General features: G+C 41.9%; 1 protein-coding gene across 11 annotated transcripts in view; it reads right to left on the bottom strand.

Annotated features, from left to right (window-relative positions):
- The window catches only part of GLIS1 (GLIS family zinc finger 1), a 166670-nt gene that overhangs the window by 58701 nt on the left and 83742 nt on the right, over positions 1-24227 (bottom strand). The window lies entirely within an intron of this gene.

Here is a 24227-nt window from a genome sequence, read left to right on the forward strand (position 1 = left end):
TGGTATTAACTTACATAGCATGTTGCAGCTTAACACATTTTAAACAGGCTGGACTCACTCTTTGGCATCTGGAGCTAAAAACTTACAGCCGTGTTCTTATGTGGAACGAACTTGTGCATTAGTTTTACAGCACCAGCAACAAGCTTTCACGAAGTTGTTAAGATCCTGAGTCCAGAGCTGTTATGCAAGGCTATTTTTAAATATTTTTTTCCTTGATCCACTCTTTGCACACCTGCGGCAGCAGAGACAGCACTCACAGCTGAGCAGGGAGCCAAGTGGCAAACACTGATGGAGATCAATACATTCCTTGGGTACGATCCCTCCTGAACACTGCTGGGCTGACAGGAAGCACCAAAGTCTCACCTTCCCACCAGAGCCCATGGGAGAAAAGTTCAAGAGGCTGTGATCCTTGTGTGATCTGTTTCTGAGCAACCAGGCTGCATCCCACACCTGCAGCCCATGTACGGGGAGGGTGGTTCATTATATGGGTCAGGATGTCAGCACACAGGTTGATCAGTATAGCCTTAAGAATACACAGCTTATCTGAGCGATGAACAGAGTGAGAAACCTTTAAAGCCATGAAAAAGAGGCAGCTTAAAAACTAGGTCTCGTGGAACACATATCACAGCCCAGGAAGATCAACAGTGCTAACTAAACCTACAGGCTGCCTTTTTGGTCTCCCTCCATTGGAAGGAAATTTATCCCTGTATTTGAAGTCTGTTGTGAACACAATAATGCATTACAAGTCTCTGGAAATCCTTTTGATTTCCTACATTTATTTATATATATACATATATAAATGTATATACATATATATGCACATATATTTATATATATATATTCCCATATTTTAAAAGGTAATGTAGACTTCGCCATGGTGATACCATTCAAATGTCAGCCTGCAAAGCAGCATAGCATCAAGTCAGAGGCCACGTGTTCCAGATTTAAAAGCTGAATTCACTTTTTGATTCAGCAAGGACTTGGTGTCAGACAAGCCTTCTAATCTGCTCAGCATTTTTCCACCTCTTCTTCTAGGGATGACTGCACTACATTTCACCAGGCTACTTGGTAATTTTGGTGTCCTAGCAGCCAGTTGGAGCAGAATTTGTTGCTAATAGACTCAGGTAGTCTATGGATCTCACCTACGCTCATCAAGTCCAAAGTCTTGGAGTTCAGCAGCTCTACACACGTTTAACCTTTCATTCTGGCTACGTTATTTGAGTGAATTCACTGAACTCACATCCAGAAAAAAAAAAAAAAAAGAACCAGAAACAGTGTGCTTGCACTGCTGCAGATGCGTAAGTATGGGTTAAGTCCTGTTTTATGAGCACCTTAATTCCTTTCCCATAAATCCACTAACCTCAGATTACAACTGTGAATGCCTCTGTCAAACAAGACTTGTCTGCATGGCAGCAGAACGCTACAAGCTCCACCTTGGCTTGTACATATTTGTTAATGCAGGACTTGAAAATGACACAACTTCAAACACAATCTTCCCCACCCTCCACAGGGTTAATCCAGGTTCACTCTTGCAGTGCAGAGATTAAAATCACAGTGCTTCAGACACAGTGGCCATGGAAGCTTGTAGCTTTCTTGCTATCCAGCTTCTGTGTTTTCTGAGCACAGCTGTACCCAAAGCCTATCTATCAATATTGAATGGTCAGAGACGAATGACAGATGAAAATCAAACTGCACTGCCAAGCAGAGACACTAAAAAGAAATTTCTGTTTTGTTGACTGTCTTGTTGAGGATCAATCCATTAATATTCAAAGCCAGACTTTTAGGTTCCTCCTAGCACACAAACATTCCATTACAATAGCTCATCTCTCCCAGAACAACTGGCTGAAGTACTTACTCCACAGTGGGGAAAGCCCTCCTGGGGAGGTGTTCCTGTTTCAGGTTGGCAGCCATTTCCCAGGGACCATAAGAACTGGGAAGAGCTCTGGAACAGGCTACAAGTCCTTTCAGACCAAGAGGAAAACACCAACTTGAAACCTTTAATGCGGCAGGTGGGACAGAAGCCTTAGATCATTAGTCAAGGAGAAGGAGGGGACAGAAAACCAAAATAGGTATATTTCAGACAGGAGGCAGACCTCACTGGAAGGAAATCTGCAGCCACCGTATCCCAGAAGGACAAATGGAAATGCTCCTGAAGCAGCTCTTATCTCAGCCAGCAGCAAAAATTTACTCTAACTGATTTATAATAAAATAACTATTCTATAGTTAAATGGTAAATAACCATTCTACAGAGAGCAGAATTTGCTTCACCAAGAACACAGATGAAACAAACCATACCATTTGAACTCCACCTGTAACGTGTTTCTCTTAAAACTTCCAGGTAGTTGCAGTTCAAGTTTTATCTTTGTTCTTGAATTCTGGAAATCCTGATGTTTGTGTTTAACACTACTTGCAGCATATCACTAACTTCAACTGAAAGCAGGCCAGCTTTCACACCTGTAGCAATTGGATAGAGCAACACAATGGGAAAGGCATTACAACAGAGGTGTGATGATGGAAGGACCAGCAAAACAGAAAGGTGATATAAAGGAAAGGAAGATTACTCAGCATATCAGAAGATTCCAGGTTTGCAGGGGAAAGCTTTATTTACCAAGGCAGCACCTGCAGAAGGAGATCCTTTTACAGTGAGGGTCAGCCTTTAAATGAGGTCTAGGAGTGGTGCAGCCAGGCTCCATCCCCTCTGACCACACATCTGAATTGCCTTCACCTGTGCTCCCAGGGCTGACCGGGTCCTTTCCCCAGGTGCTCAATTAGTGGTTCAGGCTGGGACTCTGCAGTTCTCACACATGACTTTGTTTACACATCTTTATGAGTAGCCCATTTCTGAGGGTGCTGAGCTCTTGGCACCTCTGAATCCAATCTTTAAGACACCATCCCTCTCCTGACTGAAGCAGACTGAGTATGTCAGACAACTTGGACACGCTTTGTTTTCAAGTCAAAATCTGCCCTGTCCATCACAATGTCTTCCTTTCAGTACGAGTATATCCCTTTCCTTACTGACCACCTGAGCATGGCAGTGCACTTAGGTTCAAATTAAAATATCAGTGAGTTGTTTCAGCACCAGGTCAGATGAAAGTAGAAGAGCAGAGAGGCAGCAAGAATGGAGAAGATGCTTCTTTGGCACAGGATACCCTGGCAGCAAGGATAGCTGCCAAAGGATACCTTTCAAAACAAAGCAAACCAGTCTGCAAAGGGCGATTTAAAGGCAACTGCTAGATTTCCTGTGCATACGTTGTGTATGTACGTGTTTTAGACCATCCCCAAGTAACACATGACATTCCCATTAGCTTTTGTTAACATCTACATCAGAATAAGCCAAAATTGTAAGAAGATAAACCTGTGTTCCTTCTAACCATTCCTTAATTTTTATTAGGACATTTTTGGGGATAGTTTCGAGGGCTTTTTTCCTCCTTTGAATGGATGCAGAAATTTCCGTGATGAAAGCTTCAGGCTTTTTTAATTAAAAACAAACCAAAACAAAAAAGCCAAAAAAAACCCAACCCTGTAAAATTATTTTCCTTAAAGAAACTGCCAAAACTCTAGGAATCAAATTATAGAACAGAAGCAGATGTCACCATTCCAGCTTTACTCTACCTACTCAGGGAACCTGCAGGCCTCTCCGAGGTGATGAGTTGATGGGAAGCAGCACAGTACTGTGCTGAGGAGGGAATTTCTATTTGGATTTAATGACCTTGGTGAAAGCGAACCTTATGAGCATATGTGATGGGTTCCTGTGTTCATAAAGGCTGGAAAATAATTCTTTTGCCTACTGCTGAATAACTCCTACATACAAACCTACTGCCGCCTAAGAAAAACACCAATGAGTTTGTGTCCATGGTCTGAGAAATGTTACTGTTAACTACTTGCAATACTGCTGTAAAACATACCTACAAAAAGCCAATTACTCGTAGGCATACCTTTGCTATCCAAGAGTCTGCATTTCCATTCAATCATTCTTTAGGAATCTGCAAACTGGATAAAACTCCAGGGCCAGAGGGTTTGATTTTGGCTACGTCTTTCACTTATGATATATTTTTTTGCTTTTTACATTGACATTCTTCATTCATGAGCCCCATTGTTTTAATGGTCACCGACTTCAGGAAAATGAGTCTCTGTTACATGCAGTAACTGCTAACCCCATTTATCCAACCAATAAATAATCACTCACCCTCTACTCCCTCCTCCTCAACTCCTAGGTTAATACATTGCAACATCTTGGCTCTATGCCTATTTAATCTTGGTAATAATGATCAAAACCAGAGTGCGCAGATCTCAGTTCTCTGATTAGGATCACCATCCAACTACACAAAATACACGCACTTCATTATAGAAAGGAGGTTCTGCCAGAGGTTGCCAGATTCTATTGGAAATTCTACATTTCTCAGGATTTAATATTATCATCAGTAGCTTAAATCCCACTGGATTTAAATGGTAAATTTAGTTTATTAGCTTCTTTCATTGTTAGAGGCAAGTGAGGAAGTGATTTGGTTTTCCCTTTTTCTTTTTGACATGAACTTATGTCAAGAACGATGACTCTAAAAAGTCATTACACAGCAGAAAATGGAGGGCAGTTACTGAATTACACCTGACGAGCGATGAGGCTCTGCTCCTCCTCCAACAAATAAGAAATGCTGGTGAGGCTTTGTAGCCACACATCGTAGGATACAAGATAGCCTAAATTTTACGTTTGCCTCATTGATTCTGAGTTACATTTCCTTGGAGCTTTTTGTAGTACTTATTAAAGAGTCCACCCACAGAAACCATGACTCAACTCCTACCTGTGACAGCGGCCAAACAGCTACTGACCTGAACTGCTCTGGCTTAAGGTTGCATTTGTCATGCTCATATGACCAATAATGAGCTTATAGGTGGATACTCTCATTTCAATCAGAAATAAAGAAGACATCTTGACTTACACCATCCCACTGCCATCAACACGTCTGATGTGCAACAACAGTTATAATTTAAACAATGATTAAGGTCCCCAAACAGTGGGTAAACAAATGACATGCTGCAGGCACGTTGCTTCCATTCTACAGTAAATTTGACCTTCCAACATATGTTGGAAATCCAGGATTAATTTGGTTTCACTGCACATTTAGTGGCTGATTCCTCTGCAGATGGTGAATTTGCTGGCCAGCAGAGCCTCTTCTTCCAGCACATCCTCTAATGTGCTGATAGACTGGAAAAAAATAAGATCTGGTGTTTCAAATGCATTTGTTTAAATGGAAAAACATTATGATATCATTTTAAGTACTGCTTTGTCATCACGCTGCCTTAAATGGATTAAAATCAGCTTAGAGGCTTATTCTGTTTTGCAGAGTCAGTGCCAGCAAGGGTCATGATGTGGATGAAATACCTTGGCAGCCTTGGCTGCAGGTGGCTGGACATACCCAGGTTTGTGCTGATCATTACACATCTCTGACTCATGAGCACTTTATAAAACAAACCGTTTTCCTTATCAATCAGTTACCCCAATGAGAGCAACACACCTTTCTATTGAATGTCCAGAACACTCAGGTGTGCAGAAATGATTTTTCTGTATAGGGAGAAAATGCCAGGCAAATTTGATTGAGGATTGCTGGTTGCAAAGATATTTTCCTTCTTGTTCTTTATGAAAACTGGCAGCTGAGCAGGGAAAAGACTGAAGAAAGGACATCAGTAGGAGACTATCTTTCCATAGACATCAGAGAATTCTCACATGGGCTCGAGATAACCAAAGAAAGGCTTGGTTAGCCCTGCTCCCCACATTTATTTGTAAGTTAACTAATTTTCTCTCTTCTTCAGAATACTACAGAATCCCTTCCTGTAAGAATGCCTATGGTATGGAACCATACTGGGCAAAACATTTCCATTGTCTCTGCCCATAGCAGATATTAAGTGATTTTGTAACGCATGGCAAAATGGGCAGAGAAAAGCCCGGACAGGAGCTGACAGAGGAGGGATCTGCCATGCAGATGGATTAGAAGACATTTAATGAGTCACAGAAAATAACGGCTTTACACAGTAAAAGCACTCCCTCCCCCTGCTTCTCCACCTCCCCCCCCCTGCTTTTCCACATAAATTATATGAACATATCATCAAAACATGATGATTTTTATTTTCATAAATGGGGCCATATGGCAGCTAAAACAGAAAATGTGTGCTGAACTGTGATGTGGGTTACATGATACACTTTAATTGGATGTCATTTTAATGTAAACAGCTTTACATAAAACTCAGCCTAAAAGAAAACTCTTTAAAATCATCCAGTATTGGTTGCTCCAACAACTCGATGCTGCGTACAACTTTTGTGTCTATTCAGCCAGAGGACATCTGTCACAACGGGACTGCATTCTGATCCTGCTGCATCAAGAGCAGCCTCAGAGCCCAGGTTAGGGGTACCTTGAATCCAGAGCTGGGCCTGAAGCCTTTCTTTTTTTTTGCATAAACATCATCTTTGCATCAGTTTTCCATGTAGGAAGATAATTCTCAATTGCCAATGGTATTTTTTTCATCTAAGCTTGCAACAAGTGAGACTCATTCTACTCAATCTCGTAAGCCAACATCCATTTTGAAAGGGGGAAAATCTTAATCTGATTAAATAAAATCCAACTGCTGTCCACATGCACTTGGACAGGCAAAACAAAAGCTCTACTTCATACCCCATACAACCCCGTAACAGATTTAAAACAAGCTGTATTAATGCTGGTAAAACATCAACCACTTACACTTGTCAACTCAAACATGTCTGCATTTGCTAACCTCAGTGTTAGCACAGTCATTTTGATAGGTAAATGCAGGAGGAAGCAGTCACATCTCACCATCTCTCCACAGCCAATGCTAGCTAATGGTTTTCTTTGATGCCACCATGCTCTGCTACCACAGCCATACTGAGAACGGGACTTTCTGAATGATCCTGACAAGTTCAAGTAAAAATGACAGCTGACTTACTGCCCTGCAATAGCAGACTCTTATTTTAGAAGCATTTTGCCAGGGTTTGTGGTTAGAAGCATTCCCTATATGGTATCCCACTGGAACCCAAGGTCTGCTTCACAGGAAAACTACCAGCAATGACATCTTAATGTGCACCTTCCTAAGTAAGCCCAGCACACCCAAGAGCCACAGCAGAGCAGCACAGGATGCCCTCTGAGGCCTGAGCCCCCCACAATGGAAGAAGCCTCGTGCTTCTCTCCCAGAGCCTCTCACACGTTTTTGGATTGCACCCGGACCACCAACACAGTCAGTGGTGAAGAAGGGGAGCGGCGTTGTGTTACAGAGCTCTTCCTTGCAGTTCCTGTTACTCGTTATTGGATGGCATTACGGCTTTTATAACGGCGGCAGTGTAAATCAGCAGGAGAAGGCTGAATAGAATGTTCTATCCTTGCCTCCTGATGAAAATTCCCGTCCAAAGAAGGGATAAAATAATAAATTAGTTTTAAAGAATCACTTTTTTCTTTGGGTTTATTTTGGTTTAATTTAGCAGAATGCATAAAAAAAAAGGATAAAAAAAAATTCATAAAGCCAAGTAAACCACAAAATCCCCTTAAAAAATCAGATTTATGTTCAAGTTTGAAATGGCATGAACAGGCATTACAGACATCATCTCTGTTTCAGGCAGAGTAATACAAATCGTCGTACAAATTAAAAGTCTATAAAAATTGAAGACGACTCTTTTTGCAGACCAGTTGGTTTGTACTGACTCCAGAATCTGGTGTTCAGATCTAAGCAGCACTGCTGATCTCTCACGTGTTGCTGCTACTTAGGCTTCCACTGGCAGATCAGGATGTATTAACAGGGGAAGTGTGTTTGTGTGGCTGCTCCCCCAAACTGTACAGGCCCCGGGGCTGCTCTATGGGCCATGAGACAGAAGACATCAGAGAGCCACCTCCAAAGCAATGTGCCTTTTGTCCTGGCTGCTACTTTGCAGCATCACAAGGAAAACTGAAGGGAGAAGCTTATTGCTGTAAAGCATCATTTTGCACATTAACATCCACTTAGATGGAAATAACCTTTAACCACATATTGTGGAGTGAAAGAATGTTTCAGAATGTGTTAATTTTCTGGTTGTACTGAAGTGGGTATCCACTATCTCAGCCCATAATATACAAACAAAAGGCAAAGCCTCCATGGTAATACTGTTGTGGCTGCAGCAACACAAACGAAAAAATACCCAAGACAGAATGGCCTTTTATGAAGATGTGGGATCTGCTACACCTGAGCAGGGCAATGGCACCCTGCAAGCCCAGTGCAGGCCATTTGTCACACACAGGAGTGTCTGCAATTATTTGTACAGCACTATCCAGCTGCCTGTAGTGCAGCAAGCTGCTCTTGCACTGCCCATCCTACCCTCTAGTCAGATTATTTAAACAAAAGTTTATCTGTAACTGCAGAATATAAATCCAGTTCACAAATGCTCTCTGGGGGTGGGTGCTGCCCTGAGCAATGGCTCGCCAGTGATGGCTGCTGGCCACAGTATTTGTGCCGGAGCCTGCAGCAGTCATCCCACATGGGCTCTGTCCCAGACTTGGTGCCAGAGCTCCAAGGGGGAAGCATTTTGTCCTGCTCCCTCAGCATGGCCATGGTGGGACACAGCCCTACTATTTTAAATACCTTCTCTGCTAGGCAGTGTGATCCAGCAGCCCTCAGTCAGCAAATCCCTCTCAAAACCAGGACTGGGGCCCATTCTGCAGCAGTTCACATGAAAGGTTAATTCAGATGCTGCAAAATCAGCTCCTTACCATTACCTTACAAGTAGACGAGAAAACAATACATGTTAGGGCTACGGCTGTTCATCCCCACCTGTCTCCCTCCCATGCTCACCTGCAGTAAGCAGAAGAGAACAGGCAGATCAAGGTGATAAATGTGCCTGGAAGCAGGTGAGTGTTTTACATCAGCAACTCGGTGCTTATGGTGAGAACTGTATGTAAAACATGACCTTGGTTTGGGGAATACAAACATCCTTTCTGCAAGACCAGGAAGGGAGCAGGGGTGCATATATACACCTACACACATGTGCACACGTACACCTATATACAGACACATGAATACATCTATGCTTTACAATATGCACAGAATGAAGTACAGTCGCCTAACAAAATTACCAAACTGTTGTGTCTGTTACAGCCACGCTGCCAACCTGCCACCACGCATCCCACCTTTCACAGAGCATTCAGCAAGCAATTCAATTGAAATCTAAGACCATAATGAAGGGATCAATAGCAGTGACATATTATGAAACTGTCGTTCCCTTTCCCCTCCCTTCCATCGCAGCAAGAACTGCCAGGCAATCCTGGCAATTTCACAAGCACAGCAATGATTTTGCTGGCAGATTTCAGTGGATTATTGTGGCCAATTTGGAAAAGCACTCTAATAAGCATTACTTTCCAGAAACCAATATAAATCTGGAAGAGGGGATTATTAAACCCAGGGAAACTACAACAAAAGACATTAATTGCATTTTTGGAAAGACCTTTTGAATTAAATTATTACCTGCTAGTTTATAAGACAAATATATAGATAAAAACCAATACCGTGACAAGAATTTATTTATATTGGCTATATATACGTGCTGCAAGAAATTCATCTGTAAAGGTAATTTACACACAAACATTATGCTCCCTTATGGCATACATACAAGCAATACACGCTGTTATATGTCTGAATGTGTATCCTCAGGCAATTAGGATTAGGTTATTTACTCTCACATATACACATATGCACATAAGTCAAGTAGAACAAAAGATCAAAGGTAGGATGTGATTGCAATGAATGTGTCTGTGTATTTGTATGCATAGTTTGAGGTTTCTAGATGGTCTCACAACAGAACACAGCAGTTTCTCAAATCGGGTCTACAGGACCTGGAAAGATGCTTCTCATTTGATGCTTTTGCCTCATTCTGAAAAACCACCAGCCTGCTCCAAAGTCTATTCAAGTACAAAAGGCGTTTGCTCTCAGCATCAGTAAAGGCTGGATTGGGCCATTAATGCCAAAGGGTCCCTAAAGGAACAACCACAGGCTGTTTTGGAAGCTCTAACACCAGGTGCCTGAAGGATTTATCCCACTGTTGAGTAACAGTCTTGAAAACAAGATACTGTATTCCTACAATATCACAATGTAATCTTGACTTTATTTTCCCTGTTACAAGACTGTCAGCTTGAATACACACTCTTCAGATATTGCCTGTTTCTCTTTCCAAACAGGTAATGAGTGAAGGAGAAAACCCTCCCCTTCAAAGTGAACTGCAGACCTCAATGGAAGACTTGGTGCGGCAGGAGGAAGGCAGTATTACAAGCAGGTATTTAAATAGCTCACAACATACACCTCAAGTATGACAAAAACCGGTCACAAAGACAAAAATGCATTTTAATAACTCAAAAACAGAGTCAGCTTTTCACACTCAGTTATTATTAATGAATAGACCAGGAACAAATCCAGGAAGCCCAGCTCCAAAATAACAACTGCACAGAGCACTGCTGCTATCCAAACAAACCACGAGGGCTGTGGCTGACATGTGTAGGTACAACATGCACCCTCAGCTTTTAGCCCCCAAAGGCATGAGCTGTCTGCTTCATGTGACACTTGGCTTTCAGTGGGATGTGACTCACTGTAACAAAAGGTTTCAGTGCCTTTGTACTGTTTGCCCTAAACGTTACTATAATGTGCAATTACCACTGAATTCACTGAGAAAACAAAACTCCTGGATCATTCCTCCCAGTGTGAGTCACCAAACGGAACCACCTTGATTTCAAACACATTCAGGGACTTACGGAGAGCAGCATTCAGAGGTGCTGTATAACAGAGCAGTGTGGAGCACGGCAAAGCCCAGGTTAAGTCATCCACCTCTGCAACAGAAGCACTCAGCATCTCACCAACTGATTGATTATTACGTTTGTATCATACAGGCTGGCTGTGTTCCTGTTTGTTAGTGGTCAATGGGAGTTTTGCTGTCAGCACCACTGAAATCTGCCTTTAGGGACTGGTGCAGGCTGTGAGCTTTCAGCTGGGCAGGCTCTGTGCAGGTGCACAAGGTATGGAGCCCCTGCCTTGCACAGACAGCTTTGTGTGCTCACTGGCTGCCCAAGAGCAGGAAGGGCAGCAGAGTAGCTGCAGCCCCAGCTGGGAGCCACAGAGGCCACTGATCTGCTACAGACACTGACCAGCCTGTCCTTCCCTTCCATCAGTCCAACAGTTAAATAGCTAAAAGATGCATCAATTTCTATATTAATATTATGAAACATTTATCACAATTGATCAGAACCAGACTCGGGTCATGACTAAAGCCACTGTATGCTCATAAATGCAGCAAAGAACTTGAAACTGGAATTTAAAGGCTTTCTGTTCTTCATCTTTCATAATCTAAATTAAAGTTGGCTACAGTCAGTCCTGGAAATTAGACAGCTCTGCTATAGTTGTTTACCAGCAACTAGTTTAAGCTGAATTTGCCAGTATTCTACTAGTAACATTTTCTTAAGTTTGCACTGATGTCTTTGCATGGAGAGAAAGAGCTGAAACAATGACAATATCTTTAGTACAACACTGCAGTGGGAAGCAGTCACTTTAATACACTGTTTTGTTTAAGGTGCCTACTTTGGAGGCTGGATTTTTCTACTTGAAATGGTTCCTGGGCAAAGCGCCGTAGATTTAAAATGACACGCTGCCATGTTTTTATGAGAAATATGGTTCTGTTTAGGCTACAATTAGAAGCTTTCACAATTTATCTGTGGAAAACTGAGGCTGCAAACTCCAGAGTCAGTTTGTTTACTGTGAACTGAAGTAACATCTATCTTAGTAAAGAAACTTGTACAACAAAAGAGCTTCCATCACGGTAAGACCTGAGAGTTTCCCTTCTAAAAATGTAGGGCTGCCATGCAATTCTTAATGCACGCCAATTCACAAGGCTATGAGCCATGTATTGTTTTGGAGCCACGGGGGTAAATCAAATTATTATGAATGACACTAATGATCCCATACTTGCCTGAACATAATACATGGTATATAGCCTTGCCTTCAAGGAATTTTTTGTGTATATAATTGGTATAAATGGCTCACTCCCACTCTTTTGTTGATTTTACAAACAAATGCACTCAGGTACAGAGTCTGCCTTTTCCAGGTTAATTATGTAAGCCAAACCAGCCATGCCTGGCATGTGAGAAGTCCCTGGGTAAAGTGTCAGAAGGACCCATGCACAATAAACAGCCTCCCATAAAATGCATACAACAACCCTATCCTGGATGGACCTGCAGCAGCAGAGCTGTGTCAGTGGATCCTCAAAGCCACCATTTAATAGAATCTGGAAATGTGGGAGGCCACACTGACTGGGATGGGTTTGCGTTTTTACAGATGCAGATCTAAATGCAGTTACCTGAGGGATCAGGGTATGCTGTCCCTGGGCAAAGTGCAAGGGAACCAGGAATGCAGCATACAACAAATCAGAGGCTTCGTATTGAGAGAAGAAACCATTGCAGACTTTCAAAAATCCAAATGGTTTTAGAGAAGGCCTTGCACTTTTCTCTCCCAGAAAAATCAGGCCAGATCCCAACTGGCAAAAACTGGCAAATTTCCATCAGCCTGTGGGTCATTAACTCCGAAAAAGGGCAGTTTCAAAACCAGTTTTGTGTACACTGTTAGTTTCTGTCAGCGTTGCTATAAACAATCAAAATCGAAAGTATTTGGGATGACTGCAATACCCACTTTTTTTCTGTTGCCATTCTGAGATGTGTTTCAAAACAGATTTTCCTGAAACAATATACACGTATCAGAGCCTGTATGTGACAAAATATCCAAAACAAGCATGATCTACCTTCTAAGTTCCCACTTCTGTTCCTGCACAAACACAGCCCTCTGTTGTCCATCAAAACAGCCCAATATCAAATCTCAGTCCATGTCAAATGTATAACAGCAAGGTGTTACCATGCCTGCTGTTGCCTTGTTTTTCTGCCGTCTATCTTACTCAAGAGACACCAAAGAATTGGCCAGCATAGGTCCAGGTAGGCATACAGCAGAGAAGATGGTTAGGAGTGAGCTGGACTCTTTCTCTCTCCCCAAGTTTTGCTTAGCATTCACTTGATTGTAATCCCCTGATGGTGCATCTCTCACATCTACAGTGCAGCGATGTCCCACACCCCTTCCCAGCCAAAGCACAGAACAGTCCCCAGGGCTTTGGGATCAGTGCACAGCAAAACAGCAAGCTTGAACCAAAATTTGCATTTCACTGCCTGAAGAAAGTTAAACCAGGAATCTTCAGGCAAACCCTCTGTACTCAACAGCCTTTATCTGCCAAACAGCCAACAGAAATAAACCATCCGTGTAGCTCAGCACAGTCATTTCTGGCACAGTGCTTTATGCAGTACAATAGCATTCACTGGAATGAACAGCAAAACTTTCGTTCACGCTGAGAAGAAACACTTTGTTCTACAAAGGTCAAATCTGGTACCAACCAAACAAATAGAAGGTATCTTTGGTGGTAAATCGACTGCTCCAGCCAGTCATCCCTGATTTCATACTTGCCAGGTGTAAAGTAAACATTCAATTGTAAAATGCTCCGATAGTCCTGCCTGCAAGGACAGCAACATGGGGGCTGCCCATCACCACCTCTGCACATTCACTGTCCCTCACTTCTTCATAGCAGCTCTATAAGGACAAAATACACAAACAACACCTTTAGAGCACAGAGATCTGAAGGCTCAGCATTTCCTCTGATGGCTGTTAACACAGGTCCTTCTCTTATATCTGATGACACAGTTTTCACAAAACAACAGAAATCAAGATTTTCTACAACAAATTTTCCAGTTGTTCAGACAGCTTAGCTCATATTCTTCACACAATTGGGCACCAAATATTTCCACTGTGAAACAGTTCCAGTCTAAGAGACACCTCATAGTTAGAAAGCTTTTACTGAAAGATTTAAATTTTCCTTTGCTTGGTTATGCCTGATCACCCCCACTTGTATTCTTTACTCTCTTCTAAACAATCCCTCCCTTCCCTTGTTCTCTACTCCCCAGCCCTTAATTCCTTTAATCTTTCTTTAAAAGACCATCTCTCTGTCCCCTTAATCATTTTTTAATTTCCCATCCTTTAGGCGACTGCCAAAGATGTTAAAATGAGAGATGGATGCTTGCTACAAAGGAACAGAACCCCTGAAACTCCAAAACAGTTGAAATCATGAGAACTTGCAGGCCATTACCCCATTATGTGAATGGTATTTTTACGGCACCAGAAATTAAGTAATGCAGCTACAAATACTCATGTTTCAAACGTGTTGTCATTCCAGTGGCCCAGAGCAGGCAATGGAAGGTTAGAGATACCACATCCCACAGTACAGAATGCCTGCGCTGCAGAATGGTTCCTTCCACATCAACCCCTTCTGCTTCGTCCTGTGTTATAAAGCCTTCCATATACAAAGCTCTACATTTGCTGTTTTTCAGTATCCATCTGTGAAGGAGAGATGATACAGAATCCCTCACCTGTTTTTCTCCCAAAGCTAAAACAGCATCCTGCCAGAAACTACGAAATATATGAATTCAGTCCTGGCTGAAACCAAGACAACAATGTTTGAGAATACACAGGAATAACTGAATAACTGCAATGCTTTCATATATTTTCACATATTCTTTTTTCTTCTCTCCCCATGTCATGTCTGACTAGAGAATTTACTGCACGGAGGCAAGTGGGCAACGTGTCAAGCATTAGATGTGGTTTTGTTGAGAACACTCCGCACTGAGTCAGGTCTGCTGCTGGTTTTCTGAGAGTGCAGTGAGCCCCACATGGCAGATCTCTTGCCAGACCCCTTCCTCCTGCAGTACTAGAACACATTTACAGGCATCACCATTTGGGTCATTCCAGCAGTAACCTCGTGGGCCTTGTTTTATGTGGAGACAATGTACTTGAGATCTGCAGGGGACTGGGCTGAGTCCGTATCCCTTTCCAATGGACAGCAAAGCAATTTTCGCAGCTGATCAGTTACTGCAGACAAAAGTAGTCACACACAGTCTGAAAGTCAGGACAAACAGAGCTGGATTTGTCTCGCCTCACTTTGGAAGATCCTGACTTCAAGTCATAGTGTTGGCACTGCATCTTTCTCAAAGGCACAGCCGTAAAGGTGCTCTGTGCCTCTGAATGTACTGAAAGGATTATTGGCATGGGATGTGATATCTGGGACTGCAGAGGCTGGGCTTGGTGACATACAAGGCCCTACCAGTTTTGCCCCGTGTTTTCCTGCTATTCTTTTTAACTCTCCATCTTCCTCTCTCTCTCTCTCACTGAAACAGAGAGTGAAATCATATCAGCACGGACACGTCAGATTAGCTTTACAAGGTTCCCACCAGTATGCCATTCGTCAGCTTTCCAATCTGACTAACAGTAACACAATAGCCCTTACAAGCTCAGGTTGAGCAGCATGCTGGCAGCCTGAGCCCAAGGCTGCAGCAGAATCACAACCCAGGTTCTGCCTTCTGCCGCTCACTGCTGCCATTCCCAGGGCCTGGCAGCCCTCCATGCAAGGGTTAAAGGAAAGTTGTAAGCAACGGCTCTAAAACGCTTGGAAGAATCTCCCTGAATCAAAACCATTTCATGAAAGGCTCTCTGCCAGGCAATAAAATATTTTTGATGGACTCTTATTTTATCATTACCCATGTAAGAAAAATGTATTGCAAGAATCCCAACACAATTCAGGGAAGTAATCACTTGCAGATTTAGTAGGCATTCTCAATTGGCAAAAATGAAAGATTTATTGTAGGGATGATGAAACAAAGAGCAGTTGTGCAAACTTTACTGAGCTGGATTATGAGAACATGCTTTTTCCATTTCCCACTTTTAAATGCCTTGGATGCTGTTTCAAAAGAAAGATCAAGATCAATTATTTAACACTGCAGTTACACCGTACCTGAGCGAGCATCTCTTCACACACCTTGTCTGTACACAACACCAAAAGGACAATAAGGGAAGACACCGCTATAGACAACAAAGGCAAAATTCATATTGTAACGACAAAGTTTGTTTTGCAAGCTGCTGAATAAAAGCACAGATCTGCAGACCCTGTCTCAGATGAGTAACACCCTGAAGAAGAGGGCTTTTTCTCATCACTAAAGGTCTGCAGCCTCACACCCACTTTAAGTCTTCCCACTTTGTCCCTGCCTGTTCTGCCTGGGACTCCTCACATGACGACTGGCATCCTGTGTCCTGCTGCACATGTGCACCCTGCTGGAAATTCAGGGGTTCTTTACAGCTAAACAACTGTAACAAGGGACAGAAAGTAGCAGAGTAATTTGAATTTCACTGCAGTTCTTCTGCTGAACGCAGACAGAAATGGGAAAGAGCTTTGAGATTCTCAGCCGACAGAACCACAAGAGATGCAAACTGTCATTACGGATGCATTACACTGTTGGCCTCACTACCTCACCATGACTATTCACCCTCACTCTGCTCCAGAGAGACTTACTTCATTGTATCTGTATGAAAATGGAGGTAGGAGGTCAACATTTCCACAAGTGCTCATGAAATTTCAGTAACTCCGTTACACGCTGCCTGCATTGACAGAAAGAGCACTTCATCTTCAGGGGTGCCTGTTTGAGCTGAGGACATCATAGCAATAGCAAACTGAACTCGGGCTTTGCTTTTGAATGTCTTGCTCATTGTGGACTGTCAGCTGCCAGAAGGGCAACTTTCTACAAACTTGGTTTAAGTAGCACAGCGTTCCATTATTATTATTAGGCAGCCTGCTAATCAAGACAGAGAAGGTTTCAGAACCCGGCCCATCGTGAAGCACAAGCTGGTATCAATGCCCCGTGTTGTGGAAAGATGGCTTTTTATTTCTCATCCGACTGTTAAAGGTGCTGGTTTGCCCCAAAGGAACAAACAAATGCATTGCATTTAGAACTGAGATCCAACTACATAAACGACTGCATAAAGTTTTTAATGTGCACTAAATTCCTCTTTCTCCCCCGAGACCGTATTATACAGCCTTTGTGCTGCCTGCAAATGCAGATTAACATTTTTATTAAATGACATATGTTTCACTAATACGGAGTATTAAAATGTATTGGCCTAATAAGAAACATTAATGAGTATATCATTGGCGCAGTTTTTAAACAATATTTAATTTTACTGCTTTTTAATTTGACCAATCCCTCTGCCAGGTGATTCGAGCTATTTTCTTTCTGAGGTTAATCGCTGCTCAGAAAGGCTACATCACCAAGGGCTCAGAGCAGCCCCGTGCCATTTATAATAATTCCCACAGAACACATAGACAGAAATAAAACAAAGCCAAGCACTTAACCTTGAGAACACACTCACAAAGACTGCTTAAAATTTGAGAACTTTCAAGCTTTCCACCTTCTAAACGTTAAGATTAATAATGCTCAGGTGCAAAATCTCTAAGAATGAAATTTTACTGAGAACGACTCCTCTCTCAGGACTCCCAGGTAACTGCAAACTGCCACACGCCACTGAGGCCAACCTGCTTTCCCACACCTTCCAGAGACAACTCACCCTATTAAAATGATGCTGGATGCATCTTTGAGTGCATTAAGAGCTTCCTCCAGGAAGCAGGCGGTTCACAGTTACATTTACTGCTCTCCAAAGCTTATGACTTAGGTGCACCACCCCATCTTTACTATGCAGATTCATACAGTGAAGCTGACGGACAACTTAGAACCAGACAAGATGCACAGTTGAAAACAAAACCTTACCACACTTTTGTTAGATGGGAAATGGTGAGCCACAGAAATCCTTAAGTTACTGCAAACCCAGTGCTTAGAGGCTGGAAAGCCTTTCGCTTTTTGCATCCTCAGATGTGATTATTTGATACAATTCATTGATCTGCATGGCAAAGAAAGTGATCTTGTGGTGCAGCTGGAATGAATTGGGAGTTAAGAGGCCGCTTGCAAAGTATCTTCAAAAGGTGATGCCCCATGAGAGGTTTATAGGCCTGCACTGAGACAGGGGTTTGAATAAATCTACATGTGGACTATCATCCAGAGCCAGGCCACAGCAGAGCTGGAAATAATTCCGTGTCTTAAAATGAGAAGGAATCATTAACTGAGTTTTGTGGGACAGTGAGATAAAGATAAAAACGTGGTGTCGAGATGTCATTTTTGTGTGCAAACTGGGCAAAGGGAAAGGAAGGGAGCCTAGCAAAATCTTCTAAGACGACCTGGGAGCGATGCCTAGAATTTTATCTGGCAGCCAGACATCACAGGTCACAACTAATAAATTTCAAGTTTCTAAGCTGGCCATGCTTAAGCCCATACGATCTGACAAAGAACGTGAATGGCTGAGCTCAGTATGGAGCAGTCCTGACAAAACTCCCTCTCCTCTGTGCCACAATAAGCCAAGCTCTGCAGTCACTGTGCAGAACCTTCTCTAAGACAAAAACGTTTCTTTAGGGTCATCTCTGTCTATCAGACCATTGGCAGCTATTTGTCAAAGCTTGGTGTCAGGGATTCTGACACACCTCTGCTGTCCTGGGGGAAAGCAGTTCCAATAATGCTGCAGCTGGGATTATGTTAATATGTATATATTTTTTCATCAGGAAAATCAAAACACTGAAGAATGAAGAGAGAAGAAATGAGTTCAGGATGAGCTGAAATACAATTGTTTGGGGACTGCTCTAATGAAATAAAAACACTAAATAAATCAAAGGGGGAGAGGTTTTACACAACGTAAAAAGCCTCTTTGTTCAGGGCTTTTCATTCTGAAATGGAAAGTCAAAAAAGATGACTTAAATTACAGCAACGTTTCATTATTTCCAAAATAGTACACTGTTTAAAAAATGCCACTAGTAACAAAATCCTCCAGTCCCGTTCCCTGTTCCCCTATCATTTTGTTTTCCAAAATGAATGTCATCCAGCTTCGCTGACGACTTTCCATTCAAAACTGTTTTGCAATGATTCTGCTACTGGTTTGAAATAATTGGCCTTGAATATCGAGTAAAAGTTCTGATGTGGAACATGGAAATAAACAACCATCCTCATGCCACAACTCCACCTAAGCCACTCCATTTGCTTTGCCCTGACACCTCAGCTTGAGGATATTCTGATTTCTAATGGTGGAAATCATCCAGCGCCATGAGAAACCACAACAGTACTAAATAATTCCACTATATCCTATGGCTAAACTATGTGAGTTTCACAGAGTGAATATTCGCTATGTTGTGGTGATGTCACTGCTTTATCTCACTTAAAAGAACAGCGGTATCTACAAGCAGCCATTAGCTCTGTATAAATATACCAGCCAAAAGGAATTATGATGATTTAACCAGGCTCCCAATTACTGAATCATTTATCAAGTCAAATTAAATAAAACCTGATGGAATTAAATTCTCTTGTAAGCTAAGAAAGTATGTATTTGAAATCCCACTCCATGGAAGTCCCATGCTGTACCAGTATCCAGCATCCTTCTCTACCACCCTGCGATAAAGCAGATGCACCTCACAACCTCACAGACCATCCTAAACATCCTTCCCAACATTCATGGTGGGAAGCTGACAATCCAGAGGGGAAGACACCAGCAGCTCCGCTTCAGCAGGCAGGTGTGAAGCCCTTGAAGACACCACAACCCTGCACTGTCTGCAAAAGGAACAGTTCAGGTTCTCGTTCTACAGCAGAGAAGCATGGGACAAACCCGGACACAGAGCAAACTGCAACATCAGCCAGGCTGGAGCTCTGCTGTGGACAGGCAAGAATTCAAATTCACCAGCTGCTGCTGGTAAACCGACATGGTGACATTTAACAGCCTGCCCTCCAGTGTTGGTGCGTCTTTAAAGCCATTTGCACTGTCCTGTAATCTGCAGTGGGTTTCACAAACAAATAAACACTGTGCTTTCACCAAACCACTGCTCCTCTGTCTACTTCTCTAATCACAGTGTTTTTAATAGTGCAGTTCCTTGACAGTATCGGGAAATGCCATCAGAGAGACCTAATAAAAAGAGATCTGCAGTAAGGCAGCTTTGATAGAACGGATGTTTCCTACTATTGACTTCAAAGGAAAGAAAGTGAGGCTAATATTGTTTTGTTCAAGCACTTCTTTGGCATCGGCGCATGACACCATCCACACTAAGAGATGAAAACACTGCAGACTTCCACAATGTTCCCTTGAGTCAGGCATGGAAACTTTTTGTTTAGGTGAAGGAACTCCAAAGTAGGCAAACTTGTGCACACAGACCTCTCCTCCCTACAGATGCAGGACTCTCTCAGACTCATCAGATGTAGCCCATTGAGATCCCAGTGCTTGCCCACCATGCTTTGTTAGACACAGGCCTTCCACTGACTGCAGACAGAGTAATGCTTGCTATCTTTTGGGAACTGAGATTCCCTGTGGGTTTCCTCAGTAGCAGTACCACTATTGTGCTCAATAAGCCCCTTTTGCCCACATGATAACCAGGTCTCAGTGCATGATGTGTTACAGAGGCAGTGCCTTCTGACGCTCAGCTGAAAGTTTTCACAGGTTTATGCCATGTGAAACCACCTGCGTCAGAGGTGTACCATGAAAATAACAGGAAGCACAGAGGGCCCACAATCTCTCATGCAATCTGAACAAGGATCTGTTTCATAGGTAGAATTGCCAATGGTAAGCTGGTGCAATGCAGTGATTTGAATGCAGGAGCTGCTCTGGTAAGCTGGAATTGCCTAAAGGTGCCTTTAGTTAAGTTACTTATCGTCTCTGAGTCACCAGTGCAGTACCTTTAGTGCCTCCCCCTTAGGGACTTGAGAGTTGACTGCCAAAAGCACAAGTGCTGAGTTTCACTGCATATGGATGTAGCACCCAAATCACTGCACCAAGACTATTCCCCAAATGAATATATTGCACACATGCAAGAAAAAAAGATTCTGCTTCAAAGCCTTATGTACCTATGAAGAAACACAACGCCCACAGGCAGGGCTGAAATACACACGGGAGGCATTTGGTTCTTTGAAACACATGAACTGGAAAGAGTAACAATGGCTGTCATCACCACCCAGCTCCATTCAGGATGTGCCATAAATGTTACCATACCCAATTTCTATCAGCGTAAGTGGCATATGCAGGAATTCCATAAAGGTGAACATATTTATCTCCTCTCACATCTGTGAAGGCCTGCAACAGAGTTTCCCTGAACACATAAGCATGCAGGGATGAGAACTTCATCTGCTGCTCTTTATGAAGCCAAAGAAGCGCAAGAGGATAAACTGATAAGCCATGTTTGGATTTTTCCAAATCAAACAATTCCAGACAACAAAATTTACATTTACAAGCAGGGGCTTAAACCAAGGATGCAATATTTAGAGATCAGCAGGGTTCTACCCACTGAAGCAATGGAAGAACTCTAAGATAGCAAAAGATACAGCTATGAGAAACAATTTTTTTTTTAAATAAAAACCATTTAAGCTTGCTAATTTTTGCTGTCTCAGACAATCAAAATTCCAATTGTCTGGGACATCAAATCTAAAAAAGCATGAAATTAATCTTCAGAAGTTAAAGTCTTAAAGGCATTGCATCATTATTTTTGTTGGATATATTTTTGATTATAATGCAGATGAACCCCAAATTTAATAAAACTAAAATAACATGAGTTAAGTATGAAACATAACAGGATATTGCAAAGAGATTAGGTAGTTTCCTTTAGACTACTTGCAGAGCCCAAGGAAAAACCAAACTGAGGGACTCAATGACGAGAAGGCACCAGTAAATTAGAATATTTAACGGAGTATGAAAACAGTATACTCATAGTACAGGCTTTGGCAACAAAACACAGCAAGCAGAATATGGATCTGCAACATCAGTACTTCTCTGCACCAGATACTGTTTTGCTTGTCAACCGTCTGTAGTAAAGAAAGAAGCAGACTGGCTAAATTTAAACCAGCTGTAATGATGAGAGTGTTACAGTTGGACTGAAGGAAGCTTACCTCATGAAAGTATTGTGGAAACTGCTGTTGGAAAGATAATAAAAGGATTAACTGCAGTTTTAGTGAACCATTTACTTTTCAATCAAAACGTCTCATGTATTTCCTGTTCTCAAGTAGCTTGAATTCCAAAATTCCTTTGTCTATTACAGTACATAGTAGCAAAGCCTGCCATAAGAAATTAATAATTTTACATGGAAAAATACTTTTATGTATGGTGGTGGAGGGCTGCTTGCTGTTCGCCTCTCCTGAGCAGTTCGGTACCTCACAGCCTGTAATCTTACCGAGGGGAACAAAATTGAGGGCTTAAAAAAACTACAATGGGTAATTGTGAATAGAGAAAGAAAATCTCCACTACAAATACCAAGAGATGTAAAGTTACTTTAACAGAGCTACAGCAAAAATGAAACAAAATCTCAGAGCTGTATAGACACAGAATGAACCGCCTCCTTAATTTGCAGGAATAACAGCACAATTGTTACCACATCAAAAGAAAAGCCATCATTTAAAATGACATGACATCACCGCACAATGAAACACTGCACAGCAACTCTTGTTTAAAATGGAATGGAATTCACCGGGCAAATAATCTCCTCTTGATATTAATAACTTTTAGAAGCTGTGTTGCTGCTTTGGATCTTGTCCTTGCTAGATCAAGGTATTTCCAGGGTAGAAAACTAAGCTTTGAAAGAGGACATTTTTCGTGTGTCCACTTGGATCCAGGTTTGCTCCAACCCAGGATTCCAATTAACAATTAACAAACTGATAACTCTGCTGATACCAGAGAGCGTTGCTCAGGGAACAGAAGAGTTAACTGCAAGTTCTGCAAGGTAAAGCTCCTAATCATGACAGAGGCAACCTCATGTAGGGGAACAACTACAATATCTGCTGGAATTACACATCTTTATGCACTTACATGCCAAGGCCATATACCTGCGTCATGAAGGCTATCTGCAATAGCTGATGTGAAGTTTTTTCCAACCTATTCATAATGTTGAGCCCTGTGATGTTATCAAAAGGCAGCTCTTTGAGGCAGATGTACGTAATTGAAAGGAGGAAGTTTTTAAGCATTTGCTAGGATGTTACATGATTTAATGTCTCTGGTTTATCCAGTTTCCTGTAGGAATGGGAATGTAACATTAGAAATCTGCTATACAATACCTGTCAAGTACCTATTTTGCAGAAAAAGACAAAAGTTCCCTCACCCATAGAGTCCAGTGAATCTTTCAGCATGATAGTAAAGCTAATTGGGGTTTCATGTTTAAATATTCCTTTTAAGAACTGTGAGATAAAAGTGGGGAGAAGACCGACTTCATTATAGATGGCTAAAAACAGTCAATGAAAAAAGAAGGCTAAAATAAAATCCACAAACTTCCACAGCTTGTTTCTGCTTTAGTTTGGTAAGAAACAACTAACATTTGTCATTCTTGGATGATTTACGACCACAACAAATATATTTATAGGCATTTCAAAATCCTTCGTACTTTTAAATATGGATGGAGCTGCTTCTGGAAATGAGTGAGTCGGTTCATTCACTCAAAGCTGAGATAAATAAGTCAGACTTTCCATCTTATCTTGGACAACGTGGTTGTGCTCTCTAAATATCTGTTATTTCCACTATTATTTGTGGGAATATCCACTGAGCAGTGCAGACCTTAATATAATACTTTTCACTTATTTGACGGCAGGAAGAAGATAGTGGTGTGATCACTTACTTACAAAGAACATCTTTCACCTTGAAACATTTTTTAACACACTGAATAAGTTTTGTCCTTCCTTTTCCCTGCCACACCCATTGCAAGGCAGCAAGGTTTTCTCTGAACAACTGGGAAAAAAAAAGCAAGCTTTTTATAAAAGCATGCTTGCTTTCCTATTGCTCCATACAAAGCTACAGCTTGCCACGGAAAAGTCTGTCTTGATCTAACTTCCTTACAAACATTTTCCATTATATCATTCTCTGATCAAAACATTAAAATAGACATATAGTCAAAAATTCTGCCTATCAGAAACAACAACCTGCCCTCACAGACATTTCCTTTGTTTGGACTTGTCTCTGTGTGTGCACATGTGTAAGTGCACGCACGCACACGCGTGCGCATGTGGGTGTTACAAATAAGACTTTCCAAATTTCATAGCCCAATTTGGAAGCTTATGTCAAACTTGTTTTCCTTCATCTGTTTCAGTCAGGGCCTTATATCATTGTTGTCTCAAACATGTGGAAAGCTTAATGGAAGTCATTAACTTTTATTTTAGTTTGGCCATATTGTCATCATGGTGGGCAGATGCAGAGATGGTGCTATTCCCAAGATCTTCTTTTTGGAACACTGATGTTGTTTACATCTTCTTGATCAG

The sequence above is a fragment of the Coturnix japonica genome, chromosome 11 (assembly GCF_054131305.1).
Source record: "Coturnix japonica strain WE chromosome 11, WE-NBRP24, whole genome shotgun sequence".
NCBI classification, from domain to species: Eukaryota; Metazoa; Chordata; class Aves; order Galliformes; family Phasianidae; genus Coturnix; species Coturnix japonica.